Genomic DNA, 16,355 nt, shown 5'->3' with positions numbered 1-16,355 from the left:
AGGGGCTATAAAGAGAAACCATAACCAAGAACTGAACTTCATCCTAATCAGTAGCTGATATCCTCTTTCCCATGAGAAATATATTTATTTTCTCAAATGGATCATCGGGGGTGGGGGGGGGGGGGGGGGGGTTCTATATGGCTGATTTTGTGGTGAAACCCCTCCCACAGTGTGATGTCAGTGCCTCACAGCTCTGAGGTACTGACATCACACTGTGGGAACATTGTTTCATTTTGGGAAATAACAGCTGTTTCCACCTGCCAAAAAAGCAAGCAGCATCTCCTTCCAGTGGCATCACCTGCCAGCAATAAAAATGTCACCATGTGATAAATGTCTGAATGCAAGGGCTCGTTTCCACTATCGCGAATCCGCATGCGTCCAACGCATGCGGATTCGCACATGGTATGCAAGTGAATGGGCCTGTTTCCACTGTTGCGTTGGTGATGTGCGTTTTTTTGAGCGGTGAAATAACGCACAAAAGAGCCAACGAATTCGCCTGAGAGTGGAATGCATGCGAATCACATGCAATGTATTTAATAGGGAAATCGCATGCGTTTTCCCCATGCGTTTTTTGCCACGAATTTGCATGCGAATTCGCATAGGTACCGATGTAAATTCACACAGGCAGTGACATGGTTAAAAAAAAAAAATCGCATATACCCTCACCTATGCGAATTTGCGGCAAAAAACGCATGTGGAATCGCATCCGCATGCTAATTTATCAGCGGTAGAATCCAGGTGATTCCGCACCGCAATAGTTGAAACGAGCCCTAAATCTGGGAGAGGAAAGATTTTACAATGAGCAAACACTGACTAAATCATTTATACATAATTATTGTAACAATTAAACACTTTATTACATTATTTTCATTGGCGTTCCTCTTTAAGGACCAAAAGGCCTTGCACCCCTTTCAGCATGACTAGTGACATTTTTCTCAATTGAGGCTCCATTTCCACCCAATCTAAATGTGTTACTACTTGAAAAATGAATGAGAACTGGCACTGAAGTGTTTTTGTGTGCAAAAAATTAAATAAATAAAAAAACAGGTTGCTCTTTTGCAGACACCATTCTCATACGTACAATGATGAACACAAGCATTGCACCACATACAAATGTGTGGTGTCCAAAAAACACCACATGAAAAGATGCACCTGGAATCAGACGGAACAAGTGCAGATCGAGCCTTACAGTTACAGCTTCCCATGCCCACCACTTTGGAAAATTCCCAGCAGCATTTGCGGTAAAAGTCTAATTGCCTAGGCACTTTTAGAAGACGGAGCATGGCTAAGCAGCAGAACCTACAACTAAAGTGAACCTTCCTAGAAGGAATATAAACAGGACAAAACATTTAAAATTAGTGTTCTGCGCCTGCGCAGAATGCTCCAGACCACGTGAGCATGATTGACAGTGGCGCTTGCGCAGACGCAGTACAGGCCGACCTGGTGAGGTCAGCTCCTGAAATGGAGGGGATATGGGGACCCCGGAGGGGCGTGGCGAGGGACATAGCGGCTGCAAGGGGCTGAAGGAAACTCCGGATAAATAGATCTCATTTTTTTAGCTGCTCCTATGTTTCCCTTAAAAAAAGAAAAAGTATCCCATAGTAACTTTGTTTTACCCATGCTGAGGACATGTAACAGTTTTTACACTCCGTTCTGGATCTGAAGATGTCCTCATTAACAACACTAAGATTAACGCATTGCTAAATCACAAGTCAGTGCTACATATCATTTTTAGTAAGCAGGGATATAGGTTCTTTTTGATCCCTTAAAGTGAACCTAAAGCCGATCAAAAAAAAATGAGATTAACTCACCTGGGGCTTCCCTCAGCCCCCTGCAGACGATCGGTGTCCTCGCAGCTCCGGTCCGATGCTTCTGGACCCGCCGGCGACGACTTCCGTTTTCGCCGTCACCGGCCGACAGGCATGGGAACGCGAGTGATTGTTCGCGTTCCCAGCCTGTATATCGCCCCCTATGCTGCTATTGGAGGTCGCGATAGCAGCATAGGGGGCGCTATACAGGCTGGGAACGCGAACAATCACTCGCGTTCCCATGCCTGTCGGCCGGTGGCGGCGAAACCGGAAGTGCTCGCCGGCGAGTCCTGGAGCGTCAGAGCGGGGCTGCGAGGGCACCGATCGGCTGCAGGGGGCTGAGGGAAGCCCCAGGTGAGTTAATCTCTTTTTTTATCGGCTTTAGGTTCACTTTAAAGGAGAACTGTAATGACTCAAAACCCTGGAACATGTATATGGCTAATCCAGTAAAACCTGAGTTAGAGTACCTGATCTGTTTCATGCTTGTTCAGGGACTATGGCTAAAGACACAGGATGAAGAGGCCTACTAAGTAACTGGTATTGTTTAAAAGTAAACATGGCAGCCTCCATATCCGTCTCACCTCAGGTTCCCTTTAACAATCTCAGTGGCCCTGAAGTGCGAGGGATATGGAGGCTGACATATTTCCCTTTAAAGAATACCAGTTGCTTGACTGTCCTGCTAATTCTCTGCCTCTAATACATTTAGCCATAGACCCTGAACAAGCATGCTCAGACTCAAATCTGATTGGATTAGCCACATGCTTGTTTTAGGTGTGTGATACAGACACTACTGATGCCAGAAAGATCAGAACTGTCAGGCATCTGGTATTGCTAGAAGGAAACAAATATGGCAGCCTCCATATTCCTCTCCCCTCGGTTTCTCTTTAAAGTGTAAAGTGGGAGAAATATAGATGAAAATAAAATACAGACTCATCTCCACTAAGTCTGTTCTCTGAGTAGAACCTAGAATTTGTACACTGATGGTAAACCGTTTGAATGCATTGTAATAAATATATTTTGTGGAGCCCACTATTTTTTTTACGTTGCATTAAATATGTCAATTCCTTTCTTTTGTATCCTCTTCAGTGATAAACTAGACAGAAGTCAGTAAAAGCACCCAGTTCTTACCTAGCAGGAAGTGGAGACGTGAGGCGCTGTCAGCAGAGCTCTGCGGTCTTCACACTGCTACCTGTAGAATGAGAGGCAGAGCTGTTATCATGGCTCAGGATAAGAATGGCTGCATTACCACCTGACAATAAGGATGTACTAAGCTCATTAAGCCATCTGGGGATTTTCCTATAATGGAAGGGAGGGGAGGAGAGCAGTGCTGGCCACATTATAGATCAGCCCAAGATTAACCACTTGAGGACCACGGTCTTAAAGCGAATCCGAGATGAAAAACTAACAAGTAACTTGTCTATATATCTTATCTAAAGTATAGATAGTTTACACAGCAAATCTAGCTCCAAACAACTTCAATAGAATATGATTATTTCTTCCTATGATACAATGACAGCAGCCATGTTGTTTGTAAACATTACACACAGGCAAGCTTATCTGCATCTTCAGCACTCAGCCTGTGAAAAAAACCTAATCCCCTCCTCCTTCCTCCTCCACTCTGTCTCTGAAATATCTGGCTAGTAATACCTCCCCCTCCTCCTGCCCAGACTGAGCTCCCATGAGCCCTTGCCACTGTCTGAAAATGCCAAGGCTCACTGAAAAGCTGTGAGCGAGGCTTGTTTAGTTTATAGGGAATTACAGTATTAAAACAAATCGCCGCTAGGAGACTGTTAGACTGTGATACTGCCATCTATTTACATTGTACAGCGCTGCGACCTATGGCAACGCCGTACTGGGGACAGCCGTGGCACTCGGCTGTCCCCTGATGCCTATGACAGCCGATCGCTGTCATTGGCTGGTGGGGGGAGGAAAGGAAAATAAATAAATACGTAAAATAAAAAAAACAAACCACAAGTAAATAAAAAAAACCCAAAGAAAAACAGGGCAGCAGCGATCATAGCCCACCAACAGAAAGCTCTGTTGGTGGGCAGAAAAGGGGGGAGGGGATCACTTGTGTGCTGAGTTGTACGGCCCTGCAGCAAGCCCTTATGCTGGGTACACACTATGAGATTTTATGGTCGATTTACTGTCAGATCGATTTCCAACATTATTGATTTTCTTTCCGAGCATTTTCCGGTTTATTTCCATTAACTTTAATAGGAAATCGATCGGAAAATGCTCGGAAACCGGAAAGAAAATCGGACATGTTGGAAATAATCGATCTGACAGTAAATTGACCATAAAATCTCATAGTGTGTACCCAGCATTAAAGCTGCAGTGGCCTAATATGTAAAAAATGGCCTGGTCTTTAAGGGGGGTTTAACCACCTTAGCGGTATGGACGAGCTCAGCTCGTCCATTACCGCCAGAGGGTGCCGCTAAGGCCCTGCTGGGCCGATTTTGATCAAATAAAGAGCAGCACACGCAGCCGGCACTTTGCCAGCCGCGTGTGCTGCCCGATCGCCGCCGCTCTGCGGCGATCCGCCGCGAGCAGCGGCGAAAGAGGGTCCCCCCAGCCGCCTGAGCCCTGCGCAGCCGGAACAAATAGTTCCGGCCAGCGCTAAGGGCTGGATCGGAGGCGGCAGACGTCAGGACGTCGGCTGACGTCCATGACGTCACTCCGCTCGTCGCCATGGCGACGTAGTAAACAAAACACGGAAGGCCGCTCATTGCGGCCTTCCGTGTTACTTTTGGCCGCCGGAGGCGATCAGAAGAACGCCTCCGGAGCGCCATCTAGTGGGCTTTCATGCAGCCAACTTTCAGTTGGCTGCATGAAATAGTTTTTTTTTAATTTAAAAAAAACCCTCATGCAGCTGCCCTGGCGATCTTAATAGAACGCCAGGGTGGTTAAAGTACTTGGCCATCAAGAGGTTAGGTACTTTTTCCACTAGCCTGCGATTTGCGATTTGATTCTGATCGCAGATCGCAAGGTACAATAAACTAGTGTAAACTGCAGCAGCAATTTCCATTAGTGCGATCCGATTGCGATGCGATTTTGGTCAAAGCGCAATCGTCGTCATGCCGCATTCTGTATGCGATTGAGCTGTACTATAATGAGTATAGTAGCTAAATCGCAATCGTATGGTGGAAATTGAAACGCGATTTCATAGTGGAAAAGAGCCCGAACTCCAGCCTAAACAAACATACTGTCATTAAGTTACATTAGTTATGTTAATTAAAATAGATGGGTAAGATATTATATTACCTATCCTGTTTTAAAAGAACAGGCAAAAATTTCATGAGGGCAGCCATCTTTTTGGTTGAAAGGAGGTGACAGGGAGCATAAGACACAGTTCCAACTGTCCTTTGTGCTGATCACCCCTCCCAGTTGCTAGGCAACGTGAACAACATAGGAAATCCCATCATGCTTTGCACAGCATCAGGGGAAAAAAGCCCAAGCAGTTTTCTTTGATGGGTGGAGCTTAGCTAAAAATGCAGCTAAAAATTATGCTTTGGTAAGAAAAACAAAGTTCTGATGCTGTGAAACTGTTGAAGAAAAACCAAGCCTTTTCAGTTCTGCTGAGTAGATTTTTAGTCCGGAGGTTCACTTTAAAGAGGACCCGGTTTACTTTAAAAAGGACCCAAGAAGAACCTAAAGGCAAGAATGAGATACTTACCTAAACAGAGGAAAGCATCAGATCCTCCAGACCACCGCTGCTACCTTCATGCATGAGAGCTGTCATACTGTCCCTGTGCAAAATGGCTGCGCTCATGCATAAAGAGGTGGACGCCTTGTAACATATCCAACAAGCTCTATGATCCGGGGGTCTGTGTGTGACAATGGTGTGGGCCAGGAGGACATTGAAAGCCTCTGCAGGATCCAGAGGCTTACTGCTTCTTAGGTATCTAATTCTTGCCTTTAGGTTTACCTCGGGTACACTATCAGAAAAGTAAAAAACGAATTACTTTATATTTTCATCATGTCGTGGGCTATCTTTTGTAAATATTAGAACTATTGGCATTGGTCTAGCGCAGGCATGGGCAAACTTGGCCCTCCAGCTGTTAAGGAACTACAAGTCCCACAATTCATTGCAGGAGTCTGACAGCCACAGTCATGACTCATACAAGCAAATGCATTGTGGGACTTGTAGTTCCGTAACAGCTGGAGGGCCGAGTTTGCCCATGCCTGGTCTAGCTGCTAGTCAAAACTGGGGCAAAGCTCTTCTTACAAAAAGACCATCCTAAAGGTATGCACACGCTTATTGATTTTGTAGTTTGATTTCTAGCAGATTAGATCACTCTGATGAAGTCTGACAGCAATCTGTACTGCAATATGCCCAGTCGAACAAAGATTTGACTAATTCATCCAGAAAGGGCTCGTTTCCGGTTGCCGCGCGGCTCTGCTTTGCCCGTGACTCCTCGGGGGCAGCTCTTGCGATCCCATTCATTACAATAAATGGTATTGGGGGCTCAATCACCTCGAAATGCAGGCAACCATGCACCCTGATTCAGAAGTGAATTGCAGCGCTGGAAACATGAGAGAGTGCAGTCTATGCACTCTATGATGTCCCTACGATAATGTTTCCACAAGCGCGACTAAAAGCACACTATATGGAAACAAGCCATAAGGCCACGTTCACATCATGAAACATGGATGTCTGTGCAGTCGGAACGCAACGCGTACGAACTCACGCCATCCGCGTTTGTATGCGTTGCATGGCTGATCCTATTCACTGAAAGTGAATGGGTCAGCCGCGCGTTTTGAGAAAAAATGCGTGCAGCATGCGTTCGTGGACCGCACTGGTCCGGAACGCATGCAGTGTGAACATCAGACAGTGCAGTCTATGCACTGTCTGATGTCGTGTGTGTCGGCCTCCTGCACGCGTTCCCGAAATCCGGACGGCAACACGTGCAGTATGAACGGAGCATAAGTCTATCGAAACTACAGTAAAATGCCTTTATAGTAAACTCCAAGGGACCAGAAAAAGAAGTTTGCTATATCAGACGTTTACTACATTAGAATTGGCTATACACTTTATATTTATGCAGACACATTTGCTGGGACCTGAGGACTTAGTTTACTATATCCAGGGGTTTACTATATCAGAGTTTACTATCATGAGATTCTACTGTTTAGATCGTTCAGGATTAGAGCAGGCAAGCCACTACAAACTCCGTCACATATCGGCAATGCCGGGCATTCCCTCGACGAGGCAGGCACACAGAAACGAGTAAAAAGGCCCGGAGCACACCATGTTAAGATCAAATCCTTGTTTGTAAAGGACAACTGTAATGAGAAGAATATGGAGGCTGCCATATGTATTTCCAGTTGCCTGGCATCCCCGCTGAACTATCTGGCTGCAGTAGTGTCTGAATCACACCAGAAAGAAGCATGCAGCTAATCTGGTCACATCTGACAATTACAGTGGAGGAAATAATTATTTGACCCCTCACTGATTTTGTAAGTTTGTCCAATGACAAAGAAATGAAAAGTCTCAGAACAGTATCATTTCAATGGTAGGTTTATTTTAACAGTGGCAGATAGCACATCAAAAGGAAAATCGAAAAAATAACCTTAAATAAAAGATAGCAACTGATTTGCATTTCATTGAGTGAAATAAGTTTTTGAACCCCTACCAACCATTAAGAGTTCTGGCTCCCACAGAGTGGTTAGACACTTCTACTCAATTAGTCACCCTCATTAAGGACACTTGTCTTAACTAGTCACCTGTATAAAAGACACCTGTCCACAGAATCAATCAATCAAGCAGACTCCAAACTCTCCAACATGGGAAAGACCAAAGAGCTGTCCAAGGATGTCAGAGACAAAATTGTAGACATGCACAAGGCTGGAATGGGCTACAAAACCATTAGCAAGAAGCTGGGAGAGAAGGTGACAACTGTTGGTGCGATTGTTCGAAAATGGAAGAAGCACAAAATGACCATCAATCGACCTCGCTCTGGGGCTCCACACAAGATCTCACCTCGTGGGGTGTCAATGGTTCTGAGAAAGGTGAAAAACCATCCTAGCACTACACGGGAGGAGTTAGTGAATGACTTCAAATTAGCAGGGACCACAGTCACCAAGAAAACCATTGGAAACACATTACACCGCAATGGATTAAAATCCTGCAGGGCTCGCAAGGTCCCCCTGCTCAAGAAGGCACATGTGCAGGCCCGTCTGAAGTTTGCCAATGAACACCTGAATGATTCTGTGAGTGACTGGGAGAAGGTGCTGTGGTCTGATGAGACCAAAATAGAGCTCTTTGGCATTAACTCAACTCGCTGTGTTTGGAGGAAGAAAAATGCTGCCTATGACCCCCAAAACACAGTCCCCACCGTCAAGCATGGGGGTGGAAACATTTTGCTTTGGGGGTGTTTTTCTGCTAAGGGCACAGGACAACTTAATCGCATTAACGGGAAAATGGACGGAGCCATGTATCGTGAAATCCTGAACGACAACCTCCTTCCCACTGCCAGGAAACTGAAAATAGGTCGTGGATGGGTGTTCCAGCACGACAATGACCCAAAACATACAGCAAAGGCAACAAAGGAGTGGCTCAAGAAGAAGCACATTAAGGTCATGGAGTGGCCTAGTCAGTCTCCGGACCTTAATCCAATAGAAAACCTATGGAGGGAGCTCAAGCTCAGAGTTGCACAGAGACAGCCTCGAAACCTTAGGGATTTAGAGATGATCTGCAAAGAGGAGTGGACCAACATTCCTCCTAAAATGTGTGCAAACTTGGTCATCAGTTACAAGAAACGTTTGACCTCTGTGCTTGCAAACAAGGGTTTTTCCACTAAGTATTAAGTCTTTTATTGTTAGAGGGTTCAAAAACTTATTTCACTCAATGAAATGCAAATCAGTTGCTATCTTTTATTTAAGGTTATTTTTTCGATTTTCCTTTTGATGTGCTATCTGCCACTGTTAAAATAAACCTACCATTGAAATGATACTGTTCTGAGACTTTTCATTTCTTTGTCATTGGACAAACTTACAAAATCAGTGAGGGGTCAAATAATTATTTCCAAAGTACACACAGAGAACGCTGTGCACCTTCCTTCAGTATGTTTATTATTTCCGTTTCACAGCCAACAGCCAGCATGGATGACATTTGGAAAAAAGGAATTGCCAAACCTGGATCGATGAGGGTGCCGGGGTGAGCAGGGAAGAGGTGACCGGGGGATGTGTGGACGGCACTACAGCCGTTTCACGCCGTCTGGCGCTTGTTCACGTGCGTGTGTCCGATAATGGGGCAGAGCTGAACGGCTTCCTACATACTGTCATCAAGCCGCGCCCCCAGCGCTGCCCCATTGGTGTGAGTTGCGTGATGGTGGGGGTCGGAGGTGAGGGGGCGGAGACTCTCCGCTCTGCGGAGAGATTTGGCCATGCGTCATGTGTGATCGTGCTGGGCTGCGCTATGCAGCCAATAGAAAAGTGACCTATGTAAACAAACCATATACGTGCAATACATTTAGTGCATTATTAAACAGGAATTGTTGTAAACATCGAGCGGCATCGCGACCTGGTGATCAAGCAGGCGGACAAAAGGGGGGGAATGTGGTGATCATGTCGAGCGAGTTCTATACAAAGGAGGCCTACAGGCAACTGAATAATACTGAATTTTACCAGAGGTTGGGGAGTAATCCAACATGCAGGTACCAGTCAACTCTCCGCACTTTGCTAAGGCGGGGAGTTGAAAATGGGTACATGTCGCAGAGGCTGGCGGTTGATCTACTCCCCGTGTCCCCCCGGTACCCTGTGTGGTATCACCTTCCCAAACTGCATAAGTCCGCGGAGAGCCCCCCGGGAAGACCGATTGTCTCAGGGTGTGGCTCTCTGACGGAGCGCCTGTCCAGGTTCCTTGATCACCTGCTGCGTCCCTTACTCGTGGGGGTTCCGGCCTATTTGGCCGACACACTTGATACGATCAATATGGTCGAAAATATCATATGGGAACCTGGTTACAGACTGGCCACCATTGACGTGGAGAGTCTGTATAGCAGGATACCCCACGAGGAGGGACTGGGAGCGGTTCGGAGGTTCCTGGACAGGACGAATAAAGATGAAGGGTACAAAGACTTCATCTGTGATTGTTTGAGGTTTATCCTAACACACAATGCCTTTATGTTTGATGGAAGGTGGTACCACCAAACATCCGGGACGGCCATGGGGACCTCTGTGGCATGTACCTATGCTGGCCTCTTCCTGGGGGCGTGGGAGGAGGATTGCGTGTGGGGCCCCAACAACCCTTATAGGTATAACATCAAGAAATGGGCCCGATATGTGGACGATGTGCTGGTCGTGTGGCAGGGAGGTACAGAAGCTTTCGAGGCCTTCATGGATTATCTTAACGATAATCGCGTGAATATGCGTTTCACGTCAGAAATAAATGATGTTTCCACCAGTTTCCTAGACCTTAAGATAAAGCCACATGGCACGAAATTGGTATATGAGGGCTTCAGGAAGACCACAGCTGTTAACTCCCTGCTACACAGGAATAGTTTCCATCCTAAGCATGTCACAGCCTCCCTGCCTTACGGCCAGTACTTGCGAATAAGACGCAACAATTCAAGTTTAGATACTTTTGAACAGCAGGCACAGGAACTGACTGGGCGACTGGAGGCAAGAGGGTATGACAGGCGCTCCCTTGAGGTAGCTCATGATAGAGCAAGAAAAGCGGATAGGAACTCCCTCCTCACTAGGGACCCCAAAAACCAAGAGAGAGGAACCTTCACGTTCACTTTCGATTACACCCCAATGTCCAAAAAATTGACACAAATTATCAAGAAGAACTGGGGAATAATAGTGAGAGACCCTACCCTTTGTAAGATTTTTCCGGATCCCCCCAGAGTAGCATACAGGAGAGCACCGACCTTGGGGGACACTTTGACTCGGAGTGAATATCGCTCACCCCCTATTCAGAACTGGCTTTCCAGTAGACGCCCCAAGGGGAATTATAGGTGTGGTAACTGTGGCTTTTGCAGGAACATGTGGGAGGGCACGAATTACCGGTTAGGTGGCCTACAGTGGGAAGTGAGAGCCTTCATCACATGCCAGACCAAATTTGTTTCGTATGTGATCTTCTGCCCCTGCCTCTTTTACTATGTGGGCAAAACTACCCGCCCCCTAAAAGAAAGAATAGGGGAACATTTTAAGTCGATCAAATCGGGGAAGGGCAGCCCGAGGTTGATTGAACATGTGAGGGAGGCTCATGGGGGTAGGGCCAGGTGTCTGAGATTCGCAGGCCTTCTGCACGTTTCCCCTTCGGGTAGAGGGGGCGACCGCGATCGGGAACTGACCAGACGAGAATCGCGAGTCATCTTACGTGCAGAGGCCATGGGCCCTTTGGGCTTGAACGATAGGTTGGAGCTATCATGCTTCTTGGACCCCTAAGGACTCTTGTTTCTTTCCTTCCCTTTTCCCTTCTTCCCCCTGGCTGGTTCCTACCCCCTCATTCATGGTGCTTTTCTCACTTACAGTGCACTTCTTCCTATGTCTGGCCTCCCACCTCCTGGTATTTGGGACCAACCAATTCATCTCTGCCCCTCTGGGATTACCCTGAGCACTCCCCCTTTTTTGGAGTCTTTCTTGCCGGCATGTGAGGCGCACCCAAGACGGACCAATTGCCCAACCACGATGTAGTGTCGGGCTGGGGAGGTGCAGACTGCACTGCCAGGTTCTCAATAAGAGACCAGGCTCCCCACCGTTTTGACCGAGAACAATTGTAGTTTGCGGCCAAAAAATAGAAGATTGAGCCGGTTCTATGACCCAGCGTCCGGGACCCGACCCTCTTCCCCTTCCTCCTCTCCCCCCTGGGAGAGGGGTTTGGGGGTTTGTACCTCGGTCTAGAGGGGTTGGGCCTGACATTCGGCCCGGTCTCTGGGCATTTTCTGGGTGATGGGCTCTATGACGCCTTGGCTTTCCTCTGGGCCCCACTATCCCAGCCTGCCTGGAATGATCCAGGTCTGTCCCCACGTGGTGCTCCCCTCCCCATAGATCCCTCTCCTTTCTCTTTTTCTCCCCCTTTTCCCCGTGCTCAAACATACACCTGTTAGCAACAGGCACCTGACCTGGTGTCTACCTGGCCTGGAGGTCCGGAGTTCTGGTACCCCCAAGCATTTTCATTGTAGAAATGACCAGCACCTGTTCTTGAGCATACAGGTGGGATGCCCTCGGGGCATCCAGGTATGGGGTGGGCAGTCCTCCGTATACTCTTACTCCCAGAGGATGGAATTAAACCAAATAGGAGTATGGGTGTATTCCCAAAGGTGAATGCGCCCCTTTAGGTCTCTTTCTAGTGCGCTTCACCCCCTGATCTGTTTTAGTGGGACTCCCCTTTGGGGTAGGTCGGATGGGGTATTTATCACCCCTTTTTAGCTTGTATTAATAAAGGGTGAGTTTTAAACATACAAAACTGTAGGATTCCGGATGGTCAAGCCATCATGCTGGCGTTAATGTATGCCTCCAACAATGCACTAATGCACTTTTAGTTTCATGCACTTTAAATGTTATGTGAAGCACAGAGATGAGTGATGTTTACAACAATTCCTGTTTAATAATGCACTAAATGTATTGCACGTATATGGTTTGTTTACATAGGTCACTTTTCTATTGGCTGCATAGCGCAGCCCAGCACGATCACACATGACGCATGGCCAAATCTCTCCGCAGAGCGGAGAGTCTCCGCCCCCTCACCTCCGACCCCCACCATCACGCAACTCACACCAATGGGGCAGCGCTGGGGGCGCGGCTTGATGACAGTATGTAGGAAGCCGTTCAGCTCTGCCCCATTATCGGACACACGCACGTGAACAAGCGCCAGACGGCGTGAAACGGCTGTAGTGCCGTCCACACATCCCCCGGTCACCTCTTCCCTGCTCACCCCGGCACCCTCATCGATCCAGGTTTGGCAATTCCTTTTTTCCAAATGTCATCCATGCTGGCTGTTGGCTGTGAAACGGAAATAATAAACATACTGAAGGAAGGTGCACAGCGTTCTCTGTGTGTACTTTGCATTTGAATTTGTGCTCTGCACTACCCCAAAGCTTGCTGCACTTCCCAATGTTTGGACTGTGAGCTAACTGTTGGGTGCTGCTGAATGGGTGATGCTTAATGCAGGTATATTGGAGCTAGCTGTACCCCCCACGTAACCAGCTGTGTGCCAAGTGTCGTTTCTTCACTGGAGTGTACTAAATAATTATTTCCTCCACTGTATGTCAGAAACATCTGATCTGCTGCATGCTTGTTCAGTGTCTATAGATAAACGTATTAGAGGCAGAGGATCAGCAGGACAGCCAGGCAACTGGTACAGCCCAAATGTAAATAAATATGGCAGCCTCCATGTCCCTCTCACTTCAGTTGTCCTTTAAATTCGGCCAGCCTTCAGCTTTTTTTTACCCAGATGCGCACACTTCCTGTTACAATGTCTTCTGCTGTGATCCAGAAAATCAAGTGTGCTCCCTGCCTAACCCCTCCTCTTTGTAGAGCTAAAAGAACAAAAACACTGAATAGGTAGAAATCAGGGTGCTAGTTTAGGGGACCCAGCAGGAACCCTCACATGATTGGGTGGATGGCACCCTTGAACTGCTAGGTTTCCCACAGGTAATAGTAAACTAGGCCCACACTACTCAGCCAATCACAACGCTTCGTGGTGCTGTGATTGGAAAACTGTTTCCGCTAAAGTAGAATAGCGCTGAATTCAGATCACATCTCTTAAAGTGGGTCCCAGATGAACTTTTACTCATTGCATAATTGTGTTCCTTTCCTATTGTTTGTAGGGCATTCCTCAAGCCAAATACTTTTTTTATTTTAATACTCTAATTCCCTATAAACTAAACAAGCCACGCCCACAGGTTTTCAGAGAGCCAAGGCACTTTCAGACAGTAGCAAGGGCTTATGGGAGTCGGGTCTGGGCAGGAGGAGGTGTTACTAGCCAGAGATTTCAGAGGCAGAGGGGAAGAGCGAGGAGGAGGGGGATTAGGTTTTTTTTTGCTCAAGATACAGATAAGCCTGCCTCTGTGTAATGTTTACAAACAACATGGCTGCTGTCACTGTATCACAGGAAGAAATAATCATATTCTATTAAAGCGGTTTGCAGCTAGATTTGCTGTGTAAACTATCTAAATTTTAGATAAGATATATAGACAAGTTACTTGTTATAGTTAGTTTTTCATCTCAAATCTACTTTAAGGCTAGTTCACAATGCTCAGTTGCGTTAAAAAATAGTTTTGCATGTCAACTCACCGCCCATACAATTCTATGGCCCTGTTCACAGTACTGCATTTAAACTGATTAAATTATTTTAATTTGCTGCATGCATGCTTTGTATTATGCCCAATCTCCTTTGCAGTTCACACTCATTACAACAAGTACTTTAAAGGATACCCGAAGTGACATGTGACATGATGAGATAGACATGTGTATGTACAGTGCCTAGCACACAAATACCTAAGCTGTGTTCATTATTTTGTTTCTCCGCCTGAAAGAGTTAAATATCAGGTATGTAAGTGGCTGACTCAGTCCTGACTCAGATAGGAAGTGACTACAGTGTGATCCTCACTGATACGAAATTCCAACTATAAAACACATTCCTAGCAGGAAATGGGTTCTGTGAGCAGGAATTAGATTAAAAATTATCAATAGTTCATAGATCTTAGCTCTGGCATACTTCAATGAATGTATCATTGAGCAAAAACAATAAATCAGTTAAAACTTAAAAAGTAGATTTAAACATAAAATAAAACTGTGGAATATCTTAGAAAAAAAACATTTTTAGGAGAAGGAAGATAGATCCAATCGTTTATTTCATTAGTTTATTTTCGCTTCGGGTGTCCTTTAAAGAGACTAACAAAATTGTGAGCCTCATTTCTTCTATCCTATATGTTCCTATAGCTGTTCTAATGTGCTCTGTCTTACTGCAGCCTTGCACAGCCTTCCTATTTGCACAGTGGCTGTATTATCTCTGTTATATGATCTAATCTTCTCTCCTCTGTGGAGTCTGTCGGGCTCAGGCAGTCAGGCTGGAATGTGCTGTGCTGCTTGTGATTGGATAGAAGCTATACACACCCTCTCCAAGCCCCCTGCACACTCTGTATGACTCACACACTGAGCTACTCTCAGTGTTTCAATTGCTATGTCTTGTTTGTAAACACTGCATAAAAATGGCAATTACAAGCCAGGATTGCAGCAGGGAGAGGCAGAAACAGCACAGAGGTGCCCAGGAGAACATAATGAATAGAATCGTATGCTTTTTATTGTAAGAATTTTACAGTACAGATTCTCTTTAAGCAATGGACCACTGTGAACCCAGCTTTGTTTGGCCAAGCCATGTTTTCAGGTGCAAAGCCACCTCCAACAGCTCAGGTGCCCTGAGAGTAATTCATTGGTGCCTTCTCTTTAGAAATAATAATCTATATTTGCATTAAAAAATCATGTGCATTGCTATTACAGCTGCAGGATACTGAAGAACCACAGGGACTGGTCTTACATAATAGCTGTTGAGCTTAATGTTATTAAATCTGGTGGGTGGCACTTAATGGGATGTGGGGCACAGCCAGTGTGTACTGATGGGCCACAGGTTGGGCACACAGCACAGTGCAGGATCTATGGCTGCCCCCCCTGGCACAGGTTGGGCACACAGCACAGTGCAGCATCTATGGCTGCCCCCTGGCACAGATTGGGCACACAGCACAGTGCAGCATCTATGGCTGCCCCCTGGCAGAGGTTGGGCACACAGCACAGTGCAGTATCTATGGCTGCCCCCCTGGCACAGGTTGGGCACACAGCACAGTGCAGTATCTATGACTGCCCCCTGGCACAGATTGGGCACACAGCACAGTGCAGCATCTATGGCTGCCCCCTGGCACAGATTGGGCACACAGCACAGTGCAGCATCTATGGCTGCCCCCTGGCACAGATTGGGCACACAGCACAGTGCAGCATCTATGGCTGCCCCTCTGGCACAGATTGGGCACACAGCACAGTGCAACATCTATGGCTGCCCCCTGGCACAGATTGGGCACACAGCACAGTGCAGCATCTATGGCTGCCCCTCTGGCACAGATTGGGCACACAGCACAGTGCAGCATCTATGGCTGCCCCCTGGCACAGATTGGGCACACAGCACAGTGCAGCATCGATGGCTGCCCCCCTGGCACAGATGCAACAGCAATGGGCAGACACAGTGTGCATACAGCAGCCCTCCCCCGCTATGTCTGCAGTGCCCGCCATGACAGCTCCTCACCTGCCACTGAGCACCTCCGACGTCCCACCACCATTCCTTCCCGGGCGGTGACGTCACCCGCAGCACGCCGCATCCCCATTGGCTGCTCCTCTCCCCGCCCACACGTTCAGCGTGCGGCGGCGGCGTCCTGCCGAGCTGCGTCTTAGCAACAGTGTATCTACGGTATCAGGGACGCTGTGAAGCCTCCTGGCTGCTGGGGCCTCTCACCTCTCCTCAGTCGCAGATAGTAGTGTTGGGCGAACATCTAGATGTTCGGGTTCGGGCCGAACAGGCCGAACATGGCCGCGATGTTCGGGTGTTCG

The 16,355-nt window shown here is 47.2% G+C and overlaps 1 protein-coding gene across 1 annotated transcript in view; it reads right to left on the bottom strand.

Moving 5' to 3' along the window:
• WDCP (WD repeat and coiled coil containing) overlaps nt 1-16,137 on the bottom strand; it is a 39,659-nt gene extending 23,522 nt beyond the window's left edge. Inside the window, exons 1-2 of the mRNA XM_068280264.1 lie at nt 16,054-16,137; nt 2,937-2,997 (exon numbers count right to left, since the gene is read on the bottom strand). The gene's annotated coding sequence lies outside the window, so the exon portion shown is untranslated. The remainder of the gene's footprint in view (nt 1-2,936; nt 2,998-16,053) is intronic.
• Between the last annotated feature and the right edge of the window lie 218 nt (nt 16,138-16,355).

Source organism: Hyperolius riggenbachi, chromosome 4 (genome assembly GCF_040937935.1).
Source record: "Hyperolius riggenbachi isolate aHypRig1 chromosome 4, aHypRig1.pri, whole genome shotgun sequence".
NCBI lineage: Eukaryota > Metazoa > Chordata > Amphibia > Anura > Hyperoliidae > Hyperolius > Hyperolius riggenbachi.
This window is presented reverse-complemented; position numbering and strand designations above follow the sequence as displayed.